Source organism: Pomacea canaliculata, linkage group LG2 (genome assembly GCF_003073045.1).
Source record: "Pomacea canaliculata isolate SZHN2017 linkage group LG2, ASM307304v1, whole genome shotgun sequence".
Classification (NCBI taxonomy): Eukaryota; Metazoa; Mollusca; class Gastropoda; order Architaenioglossa; family Ampullariidae; genus Pomacea; species Pomacea canaliculata.
The window spans coordinates 17,630,773-17,649,510 of NC_037591.1; the positions used below are offsets into that span (position 1 = coordinate 17,630,773).

General features: G+C 41.1%; 1 long non-coding RNA gene across 1 annotated transcript in view; it reads right to left on the minus strand.

Annotated features, from left to right (window-relative positions):
- Nucleotides 1-7,680, minus strand: part of LOC112558208 — a 30,482-nt gene extending 22,802 nt beyond the window's left edge. The window contains exon 1 of the long non-coding RNA XR_003098093.1: nucleotides 6,813-7,680. This is a non-coding gene — a long non-coding RNA (uncharacterized LOC112558208). The remainder of the gene's footprint in view (nucleotides 1-6,812) is intronic.
- Between the last annotated feature and the right edge of the window lie 11,058 nt (nucleotides 7,681-18,738).

An 18,738-nucleotide genomic window follows, 5' to 3' on the forward strand; every position in this document is an offset into this window, starting at 1 on the left:
CTGAAGAGCATGGTCAAACTGTATGGAAGCTCAATCAGTCCTGGTGCAGAGGCTGAATCATGGCAGACAGAAACACCGTCCCATCCACACAGCCCCTATACGACAAATGGTTATTGCAGGAGCAGCCTCCCGGAGAAGTACAATGTCAGCATCACACCTGTCCCACTGGACACGAAGCTTGCTGTCACAGCACAACAACAACAACAACTCTCTCCGGGACGATCACAAAAACAGAGAACCCAGTCTGAAAACGACTGCTGACCATACAAACTCCAGACTACAGCAACACAGCACACAAGGTGCAGTCAATAACATTATCCAGAAACAAATGTGTCCCAGAAACGGAAATCAATCCAATTACATGTATTGCCAAAGTATGAATTGATATAACAATGTAAGGCTTTTTACAGATATTGTCAATGTGTGACCTTGCATAGCAATATGATCATTTGAACAAATATTTTCAAAGTGAGGCTTTACATAACTGAAGGATCGTTACATAGACAGTCGGAGTTTGGCCTTATATATATACTGACAATATTATTATGTTACAGATTTTGTCAAGCACTGGCCTTAAATAACAATGAGATTGTTATAACAGATATTGTTGAAGTGTGGCCATATATAAAAATGTATTTGTTTTACTGCAGATCTTATGAAAGTCTGGATTTATGTAACAATGTAGCTATTTCTACACATGTTAAAATGTGGTTACATATATAATGTGAATATTTTTCACATATTTTCAGATAGTGGCCTTACATGTAAATGTAATTTATATCATTACGAATATCGTCAACGTGTGAATTTATACTAGATGGGATTATTTTACAATATTGTCCAAGCATGGCCATAACTAACAATGAGAAAAATATTACACATATTGTTAGCATGATTATTAATTACAACATCACAAGAAGGCCTTAAGTTACAATGTGAATATTAATTTTGACATTTTCGAATTGTGGATTTAGACTAAAATTAGAATTTACATAATAATTTTGTTATTATTAGGAACAATTTCAAAGTGTTAACAATGTGATTATTGTAAGATATCTTTGAAAGTATGAATTCACAAAAAATGTAATTAATATTATCAAAGTATAGTACTACAGATTAATGGTGTTGTTCTTACCGATATTGTTACACAGAGTAATATTTTAGAGATGTTTTGAGGAAAAGAAAGATTTCCGACAAATATGGAGGGCCAGTTCGTTTCTCGTGAAAGGATCAATGACAGAAGATGAACTTGGACAAAATGTACGAAGTTTTGTCCGAGGAATGCCAAGCCTGAGGGGATCATTAGAGGACTGGAGTCAAGAAAGTACAGTTTGCTTAATCGAAGCCTGACATCTATCCTCAGAATAGATTAAGAAGTAAACAAGACTCGCACGTGAAGTTTTAAAAGGAAGTTGTTTTGATTAGTTGGCAGAAAACTGCTTTGAGATTATAATTGGGCAACGGGTGAAACAAATTCTCATTTTATGTCATAAAGGCTTGCACCGAGGAGAAAAGGGGTTGGTGAGTGTTTTTACCATCAGACTTACTGACTTGGTTTTGATAAACTTGTGAGATTAGGAAACCCCCTTCATAGTAGTACGAGGTGCTTTATTTTGTGAGGTAGATAGAAGTTGATGAAGTGCGTTGCTGGGCTACCCTACCTACAGTAGGTGTACTTGAAACCTTGAAGTGTTTACAGTTCACTGCCTCTGCCATCAGCTCGACTTCTTACACATTTTATTATAGTTGCTTGTCTCATCGATATTAAGTTCCATAACAGCCACAGGGTTGGTTGAAACTCTTGACCTCTGGAGGCCAACACGTGTGCAGTGTGACACAGCGGCCACGACCACCCAAAAAAGGTAGCACTGCAGCGAAATTTGGGGAAAAAAGCGGTCCCGTGTTCAGTGGCTGCGACAGCGGGCAGACACGAGAGGGAGGGGGAGTCTGTTTGCAGTCATGCAAGTGAGAGGGGTGCCGGGGTGCCGGGGTGCCGGGTGGGGTGGGATGAGGGATAGAGAGGCTGTTAGACCTGCGTCCGCGGAGTGAACTCCCATGATGCTCGGCTATTGACCAGAAGATAGGTGGACAGACAGAGAAGGAAATAGGCAACCGGCACTTCTTCGATAAACACAGGCGCTGATTCCAGCGCTGGCGTGCCGACCTGTCCGTTGGGCTGCCCGTTATTTTGAAATCCCGGATCACAACGTCGATAACACCGTAGCTGTAGAGGCATCACAGCCTCCACTCCCCACAGTCTGAGGAGGACATCAAGCAAACTGTTCGTTTCGTGACAAACAATTACAGTCATCCCTTCCAGGTCTGCTCAAAGTTTTGTTTTTGTTTTTTTTTTTTCTTATCCGCTGATTCTACCCACGCCAGACTAGGATCTTCTTAATATTTTCAAACCTTCAAAAGCTACCCCCCACCCCAGCCCTTGATGTGTCGATGACAAAGAAGAACAGACCTGCAGAGTTTTCTTTCGCAATACTGAAGAAAAACAAGTAACAATAATGATATTATAACGGATACAAAAGTGTAACATGACACAGGACAACAGCTTCCTTGAATGTTTTTGATATTTTATGCTTGACAGTTATTTAGCTATGCAAATGTGTCAGGATTGTTTATGGATACGTGTAGGGTGTCGATGTTCTAGCAAGGGGATGAGCAGGGATCGTATGTTATTTAGGCGTGTAGACTGTCGGCACTGTAGACAGTAGACATGTAGGAGTCGTGTATCAGACGGGACCTCGGGCGAGGGACGTGCATGATTGTAGGCATGTATCTCGAGATCGGTAGAGTTTAAAAAATAACACCAACCGTTAGAAAAAAAATCATTATAAAAATATCGCACTTTCTATTGGGATATTTATATAAGAATCATCAGCAAAGGCGTATGCTTTAATTTACATAAACGAAAATGTTTGGATAGAATGCATAGGTCCAGGTATGACTTATGTAATTTATTTCAGTCTCACAAATGTTGATACAAACGAATTTTTGTAATGCCAAATAGTGCCTGCCAGTTCATAAATGTCTTTGTTTTTATTCGCGTTCTCAGACCTTGTACTGACTTTAAAAGACAGTAAGTAAATCAGTTCTTATGACCGCATTGAGGATCCCGGTCTACAAAATCACGACATCGTTCTCGTTTATTTACACAAACATTTAATTTTTCTCCCCGACAATAACCTTCGATTTTGATTTCTGAAAATTTTCGTTCGAGTCATGGCAGCTCACTTGGGAGAGCTTCATACCTTTTCCCTCATTGATCTTTCCGTCAATAAGAAATTTATTTATTTTCGTGCATATGTGATGGATGTTTGACTTGCCTGTTTAAAACTCATATAATTCGAAAACTTTTACTTTGATTTGCAAGAAGTAACAGGGAAGTTTAGTGCAAGGGAGTTTAGTCGATAGTGAAGGGAGAGCACTGCTAGATACTCTGGCCAGCGCCGAGTTAGCCGGAGGACCACTCACGTGCCAAGAGGCCCGCAGCTCGGGGCCCTCGCTCTGTGTGGCTCTCAGCTTCTGATACTGTTGACACACTCGGCGCCCACACACTAGAGTGGCACTGGAGCGAGTGTGTGTACCAAGACAGAAAACTGTGAGATACAAAGTCTACTTTGGACAAGCGGAATCACCTAGCCCTCGGGATAAAGTAATCACCTAGCCCTCGGGATAAAGTAATCACCTAGCCCTCGGGATCGTAGTGACTTCGGAAACTAAGTAAGGCTGAGTGAAGCCATGTAGCCTAAGACAGTAAGGGACGTGACATGTCTGTGACATAAGAAAAACGAACTCATTTGATGGCTTTCACTGCTCAGCTGATGAAGTCTCGAGACTAATGTCCAGGCCTTGAGTGCTTCAGGCATCCGGGCCCTGGTGACTAATGCTAGTGGTCGGCGAATCACTTGGAGAGTCACTTGGAATTACTTGGAGAATCACTTAATACGACCGCGTGTCTCTCAGTGTTTCTCTTGCTGAACCACTGTACCTCTAGAGTACAAAACCGGAAACCGGACAATGACAAGGAGACAGACAGAAAGATTATGGGAGTAGGTAAAAGTATAAATGGCACTGTAGTCATTCCAGTTGACCTCTCAGCATCTTGTAAACTTTAGTGAGAGTAAACTGTAAATATTAGGGGTATTGTATTGCTTTGCATGTACCACCATATCTAAGTAAAGAAAAATGTCTTTAATTGTTCATTTTATGTGTGACCGTGCTAGGTTCCAAATTAAATTTTATTCTGGAACCTTCCGTCTGTCCGTAATAATGGAAACAGTGTCATTGGCTATCGCCTATGAGAAGCAGTTTTCTTGCATAAAACTTTTAATGACAACGACTGTCTCATTATCTTCAAACAACACTTGTCACTGCAGCCAGGCAGCTGCCATACTGTCTTCCAAGAAAACCTCGGCATCCTTGTCGCACGTAAGCCGTTCTTCCAGTGCAGTGCCAACCAAGGTGCAATGGTCCTTGAGCACTGCATTCTGGATTCAGCTTTTTCTCTTGCATTTTTTTTTCTTTTTGTTCTCTTTCGTTCAGGCTATTTTCAGGCTTTTTGCAGAATCCATTTTATGACTCTTTGCGTTGTTCAGCAATTCATGAGGATTATTGTGACTGTAGTACACTAGCTGGTGGCTGTAACTACCTTCGTGGTACACTAGTTTGTTATGCAACTTCTGTATGATGCAGTCACTATCCATTGTAATGTAATCAACAGCAAATTATATTATTAATTTCTATAAACACGTTCTTCCTAATTACTTCCTAAGGGAGAGGGTTAACTGAATGGTTTCTAAATTTCTAATGCATTTAAAATCTTTCTTTTGTATTTTCGTATAACCAACGATTTTTAGCATCTGTTGATTCTTATAATATGATTTCATTTCTTTTCCTTTCTTTCTCTCCCTCGTTTGCTTCTGTACACCTCTATTTCTACTCCATGGTAAGCACGCACACAGGAGAGCTTTTATACATTCCTACTCTGCCTGTGTCTTGGTGAACACAAACTCCAGAGAAGGAGAAAATGGAGGCTGCACAACAGCAATGACCACAGCTCACTAATGACCTAGCAGCCCTTCTATTATCTCATTACCAACATGCTGGGGTGGGGCTGAGAAAGCTCCTCTTCTGTCCACAAATGCCCTTTTAAAGCAAATACATTCCCCATCCCGGACCTTTCTTCCTCGGTTCCCTTTTTTGTGGACAGGACTGTTTCCGGTTTCTAAACGCAGTACAATCTCCAGAAGGGAAAATAAAATGCAGTGAACTTTGTAGAAAGATTTGCTATTTATAAAATCAATAGAAGCATATTCAAATCGCATCGTAAAACACGGCCCAGAAAATTCAAGAAGACAATCTATAATTTTAAAGTTCCCCAGTGAAGAGTTTAGAACACATGACGATGTCCCTTTAACTTGAACATGCAATAAAACTCTGAAAAAATGATGTTCAGCGACAAAGTTCATTTTAACTTTTTTCTCTTGATATGGTGTTCTGAGAAAAGTGTCTAGACTACTTGGGTGCTCTCTCTCTCTCTCAGATGTACATTTTATTCAAAAGTACTGTCTTATTCCTGTTTTCTAGAGTCAGAGTTTTGCAAGAATCAGTAACTGTAGGACTAGACTAAATTATTAAATATTTAAACAGTTTTTTTTTTAAATTTCCTTCTCAGTCGATGTGGTATCGAGTTTGGTTTCGTTAATCTTTTTGTGACTACAGTAGTACAATATCGCACTAAATACCGCTATGAATGTTTCGAATTAAAATGGTTTAGTTTAGTGAAATATATATATGTACATGGTGTTGATGGATGTATTTGTAAGTGTAAAAGTAAGATCGCGGGTTTGTCGGAATAGTGTGTTTGCTACAATTTCTAACACTGAAGTTTATTATTTCCCCGAAGTTTATGTCATCATCTATTATTCCACAATGTAAAATTCCTCCTTTCGTTGCTAAGTGTAGATGTCAATGTGTAACCATTATTTCCACCCCAATGTCTCACAGCTTACACGGGTATGTGTACAGCTGTGTTCGTCTTCAGTCTTTGTTTCCCTTTCTTTATCATTCCCAAAGAAATAATACGCTTATTTCAGATGAATATTTTGCATTAACTAAAACTGAAAACCCTGTAAAGTGATGTAGTGCAAATAACCTATACACACGCCCTGTTCATTCTGAAATGTTCACTCAGCAGGCGACAGGATCATTGCACGTGGGAGGAGGGGGAGGAAATTGCCGCTTGTTGCTTCGGATGACTTATTTGGGTAGGAATGATTACTGTTAAGTGTGATTCACTTTCCATCCACCAGCTCTGAAAATTACTACTATTATTGATTAACTATCGATTTAACTAAGTTACAGTATGTATGCTTATGATTACTAAGTATTGAAACACCGGCACCTTTAAGGGTCAGGATAAATATTATTATTCTTGGCCAAGAAAGGGTGACAAGCATGCTGGTTATGGTTTTCTGAGCCACGCACGGTTAAAAGTGCATTTGCAGAAACAAGAAACACGAGTTTCTTGATTTTGTTCAATTTCGTATGATAAACGTGTTTATCGTCCCTATACACATGTCAGGGCAATTATCAAAAGTGTGAGCAGTGAACGAAAATCAATCTTAACAAAATCAATCTTAACATATTTTGTTTATCGTAAGGTCAGCATCATACCTGTGTAGACTGTCCATACAGACATACAAAATAGCAATAATACGGACATGTCATATAGGGAGGAGAAGGGGAGACAACAGAAAATAAAAATGAAAGAAACAAAGTGAAAAACAAATTATACTTACTTTTACTGTAACTATTCATTCGACGAGATGCAAAGTGTTCTGTTTATGTTCTTCTTTTATATTCCTTCTGGTATATATATAAGAGTTCCAAAAACAGGGAGAACACAGATAATGAGCTGTAATAATCTGACATCAAAAGTCATCAGGTTGCTTGTCCAGGTATCATCTTGGATGTTCAACGTTTTGAACTGTTGAGTCTCAGTTTCTCCCACCTTGCACAATTCCAGGGTAGAGTTCAGATTCAAAACAGTTCTATTTTGACAGTTCAAGAAGTTTCGGGTCCGTCGCACCACGTGGTATGTACGTCACAACATCAAGAAGAGGGTGCTAGCGGCACGTTTGCGGAACCAGGGTCAAGTGCGGGGCTGCTGGGATTTTCAATGACATCAGACACTGCACGTTCTACTTTTTGAAAAATGATTTTTCAAAGAGAAGTATGAAAACAGTACATAGAATACTAAGTTACTCTTCTAGCACATATACACAGTCGTTTCTAGTTTCTCCACATCACGAAGAAGACCGTAAGCGACTTTGCGCGGATGAGTCCTAGATGTGATCACAACAGTAGCTTTAGAAACAGAAATAATCGTAAGATAATCCCTGGGGATGTTCTCTTCCAGTATGTCTCCGGAATAGGGATTCCAGCTTATTCAGCAAGGACTGCCAACATTTCTGAGCGGCCTTTCTCGGGTGAGACATGTCAGACTGTCAGTTGATAAGGCAGTGACCACAGGCGTTGTATGTCAAACATCGTTAGCATGAGTGGAGACAAGACCTAAATGTCGTTATACGTCCAGGAACAGATTTGTCGATCACTAAATCTCGATACCTTCTCCTGGTGGACTCAGTAAGCATGTCTTACAAGCCCAAACAAACCACGACAATATGAAAAATCGTCATCACAAAGAAAAGTTTTAGGCTCTTGGTAGTTGTACAACAAGAGCAGCATCCTTTACTGTGCTGAATATACAATTTAAATTATAACAAATTTTTCTTCAGCAGACTGCAGACTGAAGCACTGTGTTCTGAGACTCACTGTACAAGACAAACGAGTGTTTAATTCATTGTCGTGAAGGAACACGACAATTGTCTGGAACAGTCAGGACAACACCCACCAAACGTTTGCGTAATTCTCCACTCTAAACACAGAAGACAAATCCTCTGAATTTTCTAGGGGCTAGAGGGCGTAACAGGGATTACCACTCGTTGCTGAAGACGCCCACAGACCTTACGAGAGGACCGTTGGCCCGAGCCATTAAATAAAATTCTTCTGTGGTCTCTTGCTGTGGTGACTGACTAGTGACCTCAGCTGACTGACTAGTGACCTCAGCTGACTGACAGTGACCTCAGCTTTTTTCATAGAAGATGCAGATCTCAGCGCTAACGGCTAACCGGAAGTCTGATCATGACGATTTCGTTGACGTCAGTCTCCGGGTCTTCTCCCAGAAGAGTGTCGATTTGTTGGTTGTCTCACGTGATTAACATCTACTTCTGGCTTTAAATTGACTCAATGTCGTTGTTCTTCCGAAATTTGCAGCCCAACAGGCATCGACGTGTATGTCGCTTTAAAATAGGTGTTGACGCTCGTGACAACTGACTGACTGATCACAAACTGATTTCCTCTCATTCCTGAGAACCGAGCTGCGTTTGGATGGCGAATAGCACAGTCACTGTAGCCAGACCTTACCTTTGATATTCCAAAGAATCACTGACCAGCAAGAGGAAACTTTGCCAGTGTTTGCGATGTCAGTGCTGTTACAGTCACAAAAAGCACTTCTTTGTCATTTATTTCGGAAACACTCATCATTTGCACATTTTGCCCAGTTTGTCGTCGTGCAGGTGACGGACACCAGTGTAAGCACTGACTACATTAGCTCTTTGGATACGATGGCATAGGACAAAATGTTTTAGTAGATAACTATATTATCGAGGTTGTCCACAAAATTGTCTCCCTTTCAGCATGAGGGACAGTATATCTCTCTCGAAGAGACAAACTTCCGTCCAACCAGACAGCCAGGACTCATCGCGAACATTCTATCCCGCTTCAACATTTCCGCGGGTGAAGTGTAGTGGTGGTCGTTGCGATAGCTTCAACGGCAGTGCCCGCGGCATCTACACAGTCTGCATGCGGGGGTTGTAGCTGTGCTGGTGGCAGTGGCGGCGGTGGTGGTTGGAGTTATGGTAGTCTAACGGTGAAGACTGCAGCAGTAGGCAGGATGTAGTTGCCATCTGATGGTGTCAAAGCTTTGTCCTCCTGATCCAACTGTCGCTAGTGAAACGAGGATGCGAGGGACGGGGGGTATGATGAGGATAGAAGAAGGGAGGGACTGCTCATGATGTTCACTAAAGCGTTGCGGGGAGGTGGATGAAGAGCTAATCAATGTGAAGGAAGTGCTGACTTAACGTAACATTCCCGCTCCACGCACATGCTTGCGCACGAACTGCAGTAACCGCTTTCTTGGTTCATGACGAAAAGATTTCCTTCTTTCAATAATCCGAGTGTGAAACTAAGGTTATTACTCACTGCCAACGACACATTGTGGCTAGCACCAACGCAGAGCCGGCCCACCGCTGGGCCTGGAACCAGCGACCGAGGGGTCTCCATGGGAGGGTGGGGAGGACTGGTATGGAAACGTAGCCACCTTGTACAAAATGGCAGTGGTATAATTCATCACTCATTCGTTCATCGTATCTTCCGGTCTGCATTGCCAGCTAAGCTGTCGTCCCCTGCAACAGCAGGCAAACGGACAACAACTAGCGTGCGGTGGTGTAATTATCCCAGCTGGAAGGCCTTCCTACCTTCGTCCTGCGTACAGCTCTTTCTACCTTCGTGGTCCTCTCCTACAGGATAATGTTGTTAAAATTCAGCTCCATGCTTCCCTTCAAAGTGTAGATTAGCCCGCTATTCCCGTACAGTCTGTTGTCCACTAGCGAGCAGCAACCTTACTTTTGCCAAAGAGGGCTAAGAGATTTTGCCCGCTTGTGCGGAAGGGTAACTATAGCTCACTTTCATCTGCGGGACATTTTGCACACCGCCATTCCGATACTCGGGGTAGGGACACGGAGGTGAAAAAGCTCTGTGTGGAGAACACTGGCATTGTCGTCTGCGCTTTTCTGGACCTGGACGCACCTCGTCCGCGTGCACGCGCGGCACTGTGGCGTCAGAGAGCCACGGAGATTGGTAAGGTCCCAATCGATCAGTCCTCACCATCCTCCCGGTGCTGCGGCTGCAGAGCTGGGCCCATGCCGATATTCGCACCGCCTGCCACACACTGGAGGAAACCTCCACAGGGAGGCCACAGCACAAGAAGGGAACCGCCCAAACGGGTTCTGCGGGCATTTTTGACAGAAGCGAAATACAGGTAATAAATAAATAATAAATAAATGTTGAGGTCATGGTGGGTGTCGTGGAACGGGGTGATATTCTTGAGGACGGCTTGCATGATGTCTGCTTGTCAGGGAGGGAAAAAACTGTTCTTCCTGCCTGACCACTACATTTTTATTATCATATGCAATAATAAAAATATTAATCATTCTGCTTGGGACACTGTTTATTTTAGTTTGGTTTGTATGTTCGATAATGTTATGCCTTATTTCTGCCACTTCGACCTGAATGTCATATCATCGTCTTATTCATGAAAAAACGATACTCTTTAGAAACTGCTTTAAGAAGTCAATCTACTTTTATGTTTAGAACTCAAGAAGTTTTATTACTTTTAAGAAATATGTTTAGTGTGTCAAATCCTTGTGAAAATGCCGCGCTCTCAAAGTCGTGATCAGGTGTGTCCCCTGTAGGGACTGATTGTATTTGGGGCACTGGCGACTGGTGTGAATGTCCTTGTATTATTATAATAAAAAAATTATCTTGATAAAGGCAATGCCCATCGATTAATAACAGCTTGTCAACGTTTAACGACCTTTCACCTTGATTAACAACCGACATCGGCGTTCAGCCTGTCTCACACAAGCACCCTGGTGACTGTTGGCGGGTAAGTTATAGGATGTCCGCCGTGTGCTCATGCTCTGCTGGGTGTAGTCAAGGCGGGAGGGTGCTTGGTAAGCGATGCTGCAGTCTAACAGAAAAAAAACCTGAAATATAGTTAAAATGGAGTGATATATCTCACCTTAAAAACAGGAATTCATTGACTGTTGGATAGTAACTGTGGGAAGCTGTTTACAAGCTCGTAACACACACACACACACATTCGCCCACGCACATACATACTCGCATGGTCGCATGAGGACGAATATTTGCACAGAAACAAAGAGAAAAGGACCTCTAATACAGGACTGCAATACATTAAACACGACGCGCACATATATTGTCCTTAAATATATATATATCCCATGTTCTAAATAAGTATAATATGTTGAACTTAAGAGACAAGAGCAGTATGCTTTGCCTGTATTACACCTACCTGGATTAAAAATGTTTTGGACTAGGGTCGACTTATATGAGCGTTTCCATGGGTAAAATAAGCCATGCAGGCAACAATTAGACCTGCCCACTACAGTAGTTCTTGTAAGATGAAATCACTTCTAAAGAGTGAATGTAAAATTTCTCTATAAGCCATTTCATTTAGCGTTGTATGAAATGACGGAAGTGAATGTTTGTTTATTTATTTCGTAGAGAAAGGATAAAAAGAAAATCTAATATGTAGCTTTGGTTGAAAGTGTAAAAACATTGTACCCGCGCACCTGTGCACGGACATCTTGCACACGGCCATTGCTATCCAGAAAGTGAACACACAGCAAAGCACCGAGTTAATGCAATAAAGATGTAAAGGTCAAAAGTCGATTTACAGAGTTGGCTTTTTGATTAGATACGTCTGTGTTGCTAGCCAGGGATGCAGGCGCCCAAGAAATTTAATGATAGCTTACTAGTAACAGAACCCACAAATCGATGCAAGACACAAAGCGAAAAATGGCCACAACTCCCAGAAAACCTGGCACTTGACGCAAGGGAAGTAATCCAGTCCCTTGTGCTCTTGGGAGAGAAAAAAATGTCCTCGCAGCTGTTTGCTAAGCCTCGGTTAGTCGTCTGACTTACGGACGGCAATTGAATCTCATCGTTGATGCAAAACATTGTTACTGTATTTCTATAGAAAAATTGCCTGTTCCACTTTCTTTTGTTTCTTTTGTTTCTTTCCTTCTCTATCGTTTATCACTTTGTACAACTACACTCTACCCTGTCCTACTTATCCATTTATGCTCTTTCTCTCCCGGCGAGTGAACGCATATATATAAATGTGTGATGACACCACAAAATGAGTAAAATAATATTTTGCAAATTGTATATGTTTAAAATGTACAGGTCAGGTTTTAACCTTTCTTTTGATATGAAAGTTGTTCTTCTAGTCTTTTAAGGTAGTTATCGCCACTTGAGGTAGGATGGCGGTCGTTTTGAGAAAAGTAGGTTCACAGATTTTCATCAGGTCTACTAGGTTTTTCCTGAGCAACATTTAATTATAATTATTCAAAATGAACAAATTTTGCACGATGATAAAATACAGCAAGCTTCATTATTTCAAGTAACAAAAAATATGTAATCGTGTCGGTGTAATGCAAACTACCAAATGACAGCGCGCTCCATTGCAGTAAGTATTTGTAAGAGGCTTGAGACTGACAGTCACAATCACTGGTTGTACCAGCAAACTCTGTCATCAAAGTCATTGTCTCACCAGAATTTGTTGTTCTCGTTCTTGTCTGTTAATCAAGTAGACATCGGCCTTGTCTTCTGCCGATCTCAGCCTGAGTGTACAAGGAACAGGAAAGGACAGTCTATACACTACTGTAACCAAGGGTAACGCTGAGAAGGAGAATGACCTGAGTATGTTCTGTGTGCATCATACATGTACACCATTATCTATGTCCGTTTCCATATGTTCCCCTTTTCCGCTCAAAATATGAATCGGAACAAGTTTATCCGATTATTCGTCAGTGTGATCATCTGGAACTTGCTCCTCGCACTCAGATTTCTCGTCTTTTGTTATATCGTCTTCTTTCCCGATATCTTCTGTAATTAATCTTCCGAGTTCTGATTGTTTGGAATGCGGAAGAGTTGCAGGTTGATCGCAGTTGAATAAAGCTAACAATGCTTGTCATTCAGATACGTTGTCGTCTTGCTTTCACTTTACACAGCGCGTGAACAAAACATGGAATTGCGTCAGCCAATCAATCATCGCCTTTCTTTTCGTTACCAATGACGTCAGTGTCTTATTCTCCCATTGGATAGCTTCGAGATCAATGACCAGAGTTGTTTACTCCTAAGCTTTTGCAGATAAAAATGTTGATTATTTTAATATTTCAATCAGTCATTAAAGACATTGAAAACTATAGACTGCAGACTGTGGCAAGGTATATCACGATGGGCTTCTGACAGGTAAATGGAACCGAAGCAGTGTTTGAGGTTCCTAATTTTCCTGGGGAAATCGGCACGGATAGCAGTGGGATACCTCGATTAAAATGTATTTTAAGACCAAATCTAAGTTTAATTTTAAAATAGCTGTGTATTTTCCTGTTAGTTCAGCAATCATTTTTAAAGAAAAATAAAACTGCACCAAGCAGACCCTAATCACCTGTCAGCCTCTATTACGAAACTGATCTGTGCCACTTAAGACTCATTTCGTAGTGGTGGGTCGTATTTATATATAGAGAGAGTATTTTGTGTATGTAAATATGTACACACATGCATTTACATACACAAAGACGTATGCATGTTTTTGATTTCAATATCTTTGTGGACATATTTAAGTACTTACAAGATAATTTCATGTTCTTTGTCCCTTCCCCCTCTATTCGTTTTGATTTAGACGACCATCGTCTTTACTTTCACTTTCGACCTCGTTATCATTATTGTTTACTGTGTCCTCTTTCATCTTTCTGACAGTGTCACGATTGCGTGACTACATCAACGCCAATAAAACCTCTTACTTCAAGTACAGGTTTCATAAGTTTCATACTTAGCTATTTACTTAAGTAAATGTTTTTTTAATCGTTTAATTATATCAACACTGTGACTTTTGACTGGTATTTTTAGTGAAAGCTGAGTATAAAGTGTATAGGAAAACCACAATGTGTAGGACGACTTAATAGATTCTCCAGCACATCGCACACAACACACTATACACTACATACACCACACTACATATACACAGCACACATCACACTTTTGTCCCCTGATTTCTCAGTTCAGACTATATTAGTTCAAGTTTATAAGCAACAATCCAAGCGGCAGTAGAGGATGCTAAGTGTAATCATAAGACCAGTGTTTCATCATCGCAAAAGCTGTAATATTCAGGACCTGAGCGGCTGATGCTGCTGAGGGTTAGTCTAAATTTAGCTCAGTTACCTCCCAGTGTACACAACAGATTGTAAAGTACAGACAGAAAAACCGATCACATTCCACTTTCTTGTCCCTGGGCATTTCCACTGCGCAGTATTTCAAAGGTTAAAAGCCAGCAGGCTTTCTCAACACCTCCCTAGTCAATGACTACTAATACCTCAAGTAGACAGCTAAATGAATAGCTGCTTTTACACCCGCCCATTACTGGTGTTATGTCGAGCAATGCTCCTGGTCATCTCTGGGATTGTAGTGTATGTGAAAATCAACAATGGAAGACAGGACTGGCGCCTGTGATGTGAGAAACAGAGGAATGAAAGACAAATATTCCGACAAAAAAACCTCACCACATTCTTATTAGTTCCGCAGAATTCCGCGATACATTCATTAAAAAATGGAGGTGCCAAAAAGAAACAAGAACCTCTTTTGCATTTCAAGGCTGGTAACACTTCTTCAGCTTCTCTGTCTTTGGGAGATTAACAACAAAATGATCCATGGCCTCCTGGTGGCCTTTTGTGATGGAGAATGCATTTGTTTTAAATTTCGTCTGGTGCTCTTGGAACCGTGTGCATGCGGGACGTATTTCCAAGGAAAATCTTGGAGGGCCATTATGACTGTGTGTATCCAGAAGTATAAGAATGATTTTCTCCACAGAAAAGTAATTAACCAGTCTCTATGACAGGGTTGGAGATTTTGTTAAAATGTGAAATAGAAAGTCAGTGGAACGATTGCATGTGGGCACATCTCTTTTCAGTCATGATCTTTCCCAAAGTCCTAGCTCCGATAAAAAAATTGAAGAAGGAACAGCTGGTGCGAGGGTAGAGAACGCTGGCCACAAAATTACAAAAAAAGGTTAGCCAATAGGAGACAAAGAAGCAAAAGCCACCGTACACAGTCTCTGAGCATGACTTCCAATTTTGCATGCATTTACTTTCAAAGTAGTTGTGCTTCGCGTCCACAAGATCGGATACTAGTTTCTTTAGGATAGAAAATTAATATCATTTTGATAATCATCCGTAGCAGCAACAATCGGAGTATTCAATCCGAATCAGAATCATAGGACACACATTACATGTCATTCAAGCTTGAGTTGTGTAACCAATTATTTCTGTTATGAACTAAGTGTTCACTCAAAATGTTAATCCTTTTTTCTATCTAAATACAAGATTGGATATGATTTATCTAAGTGGCAAATGTTTGTCCGCTAACATTTTCTTTTGATGTTAGTGACTTTCATCTCTCGAGACCAGCATTCCTCTCTCTCTCTCTCTTGCTGCCCGACCTCCTCCATCCCCCGGTGCCAAGACTGTTGCCAGCAGCCGAGTCACTGATGCATGGGGAGGGATGTTCTTTGTGCCACACTGGTACCGACCCCGACTCACCCTGTGTTCAGACGCCTGTGTTATAACCACTCATCTTTCCCTATCTCCTCAACAAAACCCTTTTTAGATGCCTTTTTATCTTTATTATCTATTTTATCTTTAACTATTCCTTTACAGTAACATCTGGCACAAAGGTTTCGTCCTAATTAGACGTCTAAATGGCTCACATCCCGTTGGTAATGCCTCCTAAAATCCCCATCTCCCTTTATGCCACAAAGTCAGGGAATAGGATAAACCGAGAAATAGTTTTTAGTCCAGCAGGCATCCAGTATCAACAGAAAATATAGTGCCCTCGACGACAGCGCTTCCCCTGTGGGAGGAGAAAGGACTAAGATGTACTTATTGCTCGGCTGGCCTTTCACACGTCCTTGCGTCTGTCCATCAGCATGCTGTGACCTCGCGTGCCACGTCCCTTGTGTTCCTCCTATTTCTGCTGCCGCAAGTTCCCAACGAAAAATAAAATACTGGAAACTTTTTTACGATTAGCAGTAGCTTTTCCCCAAGTGTCGTAATGGTTGCTTGGAATACAGTGCATTCATGTGACCATCCATTACTGGCGTCTTCTGTGAGAAACTTTTGAAACTTTCTTATTGAATTTGGCTTACGTTCTTCTGTATGTCGGATACACATAAACTTTTTGCGTATAAAACTGAATATAGTCTATGTTTTTCAATATTGTACTTTCTAGTTTACAGATTCCTTAATTGTTTTTCTCTGCTTTTTTTCCCTGAAGCCAGCGATTACCCGTTTCTTGATGGTTCATATCAATTTGTCAATGGCTGGCCCCCAAATCATTCCAATCATTGGTCAGCACGTGTGGACTCGGAACATCCTTGTTTAAGTAATAAAGTTTCAGCATGCTGCTGATTACTGCCACAAAGGCTATGACAAGTTTATGTTCTCGCATGTGGCGAAGGTAAATCGTTGCTTTGTCTGTCTTCTGGTGTATTTTCTAGAACCTTTCTGAGCGGGAAATTATGAGCTGTAACTCTGATATCTACATCGGCATCGTTGATTACTTGTAGCACTTAAGCTCTTCAGCAACAAGCTGCTCTAATAGCTGCTTTAATAAAGTAAACGAGAAGTTTGTGATGGATGTCTGCGAGTAGACGTTTCATTCGATGGAGTGATGATTACAGTACACAGCGGGAAACATTTCAATCTCATAACGCAAAGGAGAGGCTAAGTCACGTGACCCTAGTTTCAACCTTGTGTTTATCTGGATTTATTTTACAGATGGTAAGCAGCGTTGACTGATGCTCTTAAAATCTTTTTGGATTTTTTCCAAATTGAAGATTGCTGATACTCATGAGATGGCGGTCTGTCGATGCTCAAAAAAAAAAAAATAAAAAAAGGAGAAAAACTGTTTAGTTTGCAGATAAAAATACTAATTGCCGTCTAAACGACGGTCTAAAGTGCCGTGAGATGCAATTTGTTTTCCTAATGGCTGCTACAAGAGACATTTCTCAAATCTGGTTTGAATCTCCTGTTCTTTCCTTCTTGCGATGCACGCCTACCGACATCGCCACTCCCAAGAAGACCTCACTACTCCATTCATCATCACATGATTACATTGATATTGTCAAGTCGTTAGCCAATGGGAGCTCAGAGACCTCACGAAAACTAGTCGTACAATCGTGACGTCAAGAGTTTGACCTCCTTCTGTGCATGTCTTGTCGGCGTGTATCTCAAGACCGAAAGAAAAGAAAGATACTAAACCAAATTTGTGGAAATACTAGAGGTACATTGCACTGACAAGGTTCCTGGACACCTTGTACACAAACTAACATGTACACATCATCATGCTGTCTGCTGGACATACAGTGTGAACACTCAGCTGTATGCGCTGCAACGTCCATCTGGCGAGCAGTTGAGGCGAAAAGACAAGAGAAATATTAGCATCATATCACGCGATGTCCGTGGCTGGGGGTGAGGGTGTGGAGCGGGGTCAGCATGGACTCACCTTACCGCCATTGTGTTTGCTGACGACGCCGTCGAGACCCTCGGCAGACGCGGAAAGACTCCCCGGGGACGTCTTGGATTCCAGACGTCGGCGGACCTGATATAAACTACCGCCCAAGACAGCGGTATTCTTCAGGTGTCTGGAACTGCCGCGTAGGTGCCCTCTCATGGTAATGCGATTCCTATGATGGCTCACTCTATTTTCTGCTGGGAGATTTTAGTCTTGTCATAATAGAAAAAGATCACTTTGTCTAGGATTTCACATACTGGCGGGTGCGACCGTGCACCGCTGGAGAGACAAGTGCACTTGCCTTGATGGCTGTTGTCATTGTTTCCTTTTGTTGAACTGTGTTGCTGAAAAAAAGAAATGTTGCTTCTTTAAGAAAGAAATAAAGCGTTATTTAATTTTATAACAACAAATATATGGAAAACAAGAAGACGGACGTTAATGTGATGACGATGCCACAGAGAAAGAAAGACAATTAGTAACTTTTTTCCAGTGTGGATACTTTTATAGACATACAATGTATTTTTTGCATGATCTGTCAAAATTTATTGTTATTTTCAAGATGAAAACGTGTGTGTAAAAATGATCTCGTTTTAGGAAAACGCTTATTACCTTTTAATTTACATTCAATATTGTCTACGACTTTTAGTCTGATGCTTGTTATATACTGTGGTGAGTCATAGCAATTAAAAAAAAAACTCTAAATTTTGTTTATAGGCGGATAACCTGGGGACTCAGAAGACTCAGAAGACTGGTGAACCAAAAAAAGAATTCATTTCATATAGGGTCCAATTGTCAAAAAATTAATTGCTTATCTATGACAAACATCAACACTAAACATGGCTGGGAAATGGCGAGCGATGGGAGCTTTGGTTAGTTCTCTTTGCAAACAATTTTTTTTCTTTTGTATACTTTTAATGAGCCTGTTACACTGGAAGTTGAGGATGTTTGTAGACAGCTGAAGAGGATCAATGTTAATAAGTCAGCAGGTCCTGATGGCATCAAGCCTAAGGTACTGTACATCTGTGCTGAGCAGCTGTGTAAGATTTTTCATACATTGTTTTGTAGGTCATTGTCTCTGGGCAAGATTCCGTCTGGCTGGAAGACATCATGTATTGTTCCTGTACCTAAGAAAGCTCATGTTTCTTGCTTAAACGATTATAGACCTGTAGCTCTTACCTCGCACATTATGAAAGTTTTTGAGAGATTGGTGCTACCAGTACTTAAGACCCA